The 3170-nt window shown below is 45.9% G+C and overlaps 1 pseudogene; it reads left to right on the forward strand.

The window, feature by feature from the left end:
• Positions 1–290: 290 nt before the first annotated feature.
• LOC107497977 lies at positions 291–877 on the forward strand (annotated as a pseudogene).
• The last annotated feature ends 2293 nt before the right edge of the window (positions 878–3170 follow it).

Below are 3170 nucleotides of genomic sequence, written 5' to 3' on the forward strand. Positions count from 1 at the left end.
GATTGCCAGCAACTGTTAGAAGGTAGGAGAGAGGACTGGAACAGATACTCCCTCAGAGCCACCAAAAGGAACCAGTTCTGCTAACCACTTCATTTTGAACTTCTGGCCTCCTAAACAATGAGAGAATAGGTTTCTATTGTTTTAAGCCTCCCAGTTTGTGGTGCTTTGTTATGACATCCCTAGGAAAACAAGACATTCAAAAAAGGCTAACATGGATGACAACAGCTCCAATGATCAGTGCCTTCTTCGTATAAGGGGGTCTGCCGGACCCTTGCTAATTCAATTTTTCCCCCATTCTGGGCCTTTCCTTATTGTTGTCCCCTTCACCTTGGATCATGTTTAAGAAATTTGATGAAAAAGAAAATGTATCCAACTGCATCCAGGTCAAAACCTCAGTTATCAAGGGTCCTAAGAACCAATTGATAGAGCCATCTCCAAATATTGAAACATGGTTTAATCAAATCATGCCTAAGAAAGATCCTGCCAAAATAGCATGATGCCATGAACATATAGAAATCCTTACAGTAAATGGAGAGTTACTGTTTTTTAGATGAAGAGAAGGGTCTTTTAATCTAGCCCTAAGATTACTTCACGAATATCCTTTTATCCTGCCACACTGGCAGGTTGAGAAAGGAGCTGTCAAATTTGTACTTAGTGGGGCAAATGTCATGTGTCCAGGCTTAACTTCTCCTGGAGCTAAACTTTACCCTGCTGCAGCAGATACAATTATTGCTATCCTGGCAGAAGGGAAACACCATGCTCTGCGTGCTGGAGTCATGAAGATGTCTGCAGGAGACATTGAGAAAGTCAACAAAGGAATTGGCATTGAAAATAACCATTATATTTAAATGATGGACTGCTGTATATGAAGATGTAAATGAGCCTCAGAATGAATGCACTTGGGCTGTATTGTGCTGTATCTGTGTTTGTGACTGAGCACAAAGACAATACCTCTGTGGTTATGCTGAATAAATTCAACAGATGCAAAAAAAAAAAAAAAGGCTAAAATTAATTACTCAGAGGAACTTAAAAATGAAGTGCCACCTAGACATGGGGCTGCTTCTTTGCCTCACCTTGGCCCCTAGCTTCCTGCCCTGCCGGGATCCTGCCTCACTGTGATAGAGGCCACTCGGACAGACTCAGGCCTAACTAGATTCCTCAGGGTTCAGGCCCAGGATAGAGAAGCATAGAGATGCTCCTTCAAATTCTACCCATAGCCTGAGTGACAAATCTACTTTTCCTGACTCTGGATGCTCTTATTCCAGGATAACTGACATTGGGACTATCTACTTTTTTTTCCCTCAAAACAGATGGATCCAACAGATTTTCTCAAAATATAGTCATCCACCATTGCTACAAGAGATACACGAGCAGAGGGAGAGGACAAATTCAGTGACTTTTCTGTGAGTTCCAGAGCCCCAGTACTTCCCCACCATTACACCTTGTTTCATACTTGCCTATTAACCCTGAGTTCCATGCAGGAAGAAACCATGTTTGTCTCACTCACCGTTCTGTCCCCAGGAGCTAGCATAGAGACTGACATGTGGTAGGAACTCAGTAAATATTTACATATGGCAGCTAGGTCTCAGTTAGGTGTCAGATGTGCTAGAGATCACACAGGTAGTTGGCTGAGCTAAGACTTTAGCCCCGGACTTTTCCTAGCCCCTGTTAGGAATAGGTCATCCTGTAACGCTGAGCTAAGCAGTAGCTACAGCCCAGACTTCTCTTGTCTGAACTACTGCAAAACCTTTCTTTCTGGTCTCCCTACCACTCTCTCTACACATACCTTCTAAATCTTAAATCACACACATACACCACACACACATATATGCACACATGCACACACACACATGCACATACACACACATGCACACGTGCGCACATGCGCACATGCACACCTGTAGACCTTTTAACCAAATGAGTGACTCTCTGTTAGTCGCACTCTGTAACATAGCTTATTATAGCATCCTGATTCCTTCCTACCTGTCTGGTCCTGACCTCATAAGCTTAACTCCCAGGCATGCATCCCCCTCTCTCATCCTTATCTTGTTTACCCAGAAAACTCCCACTCTTCCTTCAAGACCCGGCTTAAATCACCTATCCTTGTAAAATGTTCTTTGACTCTCCCCCTTGGGCTCTGTCCCAGTGTTTCCATAGCAACAGATCATTTCTGCCTCTCAGACAGCTCAGACCAAACCCCCATCTTCAGGCAGGGAGGTCTCCCATCAGTGACTGCATTGTCCCCAATGTGATGGTCATGTCCCTCGCACCTAGCGCAAGGTTTGGCAAAGAGCAGGGGCCCAGGAAGACTTTATGGGGGGTTGACTAAGTGAGCAATTAGACACAGAGACTACTAAAACCAGCTTCCAAAAAAGCAGCCATACCCCTGTGCACTTCCCACATCTGCAATATCCCGGAAGTGCGCAAGATGCGGTTTCCCTGCAGCCTAGGTCCAGGGGCAGGCTCCAAGGCGCCACAGAACCCGCTCCATGCAGAACCCAAAACCCAACTGGAAGGCTCTCCACTGTCCCTTTCCCAGGCATCCTGAAGGCTCAGAGTTCCAGCTAGAGAAGGAGACTCAGTAAGCTCCAGGGACAGCTGCTCCTGCACCAGGCTTCCGGGCTGTCCCTGAGACCATCTTAGATTATCTAAGCAGCAAGACAGAGCTGGTGAGGGGACAGATGTGTTGCAGTGCTAGGAATGTGCGTGCCCTTCCCCTCCCCTAAGTACGCTTTTCCAGGTGACCCTCCACCCAGGACAACCCAGACAAGATTTGTGAGAAGGGGGCAGGGAGTTATTGTAGAGTCTGAAGTAGGAAGAGCTGACACTTAATTGATAATTGACTCTAGTTCTCAAACTTTCCTGCACTGAAGAATCACCTAGGGTACTCTTTAAAATGAAGTTCCCTAGGCCTGTCCCCTGGAGTATATAATTGAGAAAGTCAAGGGTTACGTAGGAAACTATATTAAAAATCAAAACACACACACACACACACACACACACACGCACACACAGCAGTGATTCAAATGCAAGTAATCCTCAGACCACACTTTGAGAAACCCTGGCCAAAAAAGTCTTCCGGCACCAGCTGAAGATTCACCATCCTTCTCCTCCCCCAACTCCAGCCTCAGGGAGCTAGTTGTCTGTAGGGATCCTGGGAAGAGACAATG

The sequence above is a fragment of the Rousettus aegyptiacus genome, unplaced genomic scaffold (genome assembly GCF_014176215.1).
Source record: "Rousettus aegyptiacus isolate mRouAeg1 unplaced genomic scaffold, mRouAeg1.p scaffold_m13_p_3, whole genome shotgun sequence".
NCBI classification, from domain to species: domain Eukaryota; kingdom Metazoa; phylum Chordata; class Mammalia; order Chiroptera; family Pteropodidae; genus Rousettus; species Rousettus aegyptiacus.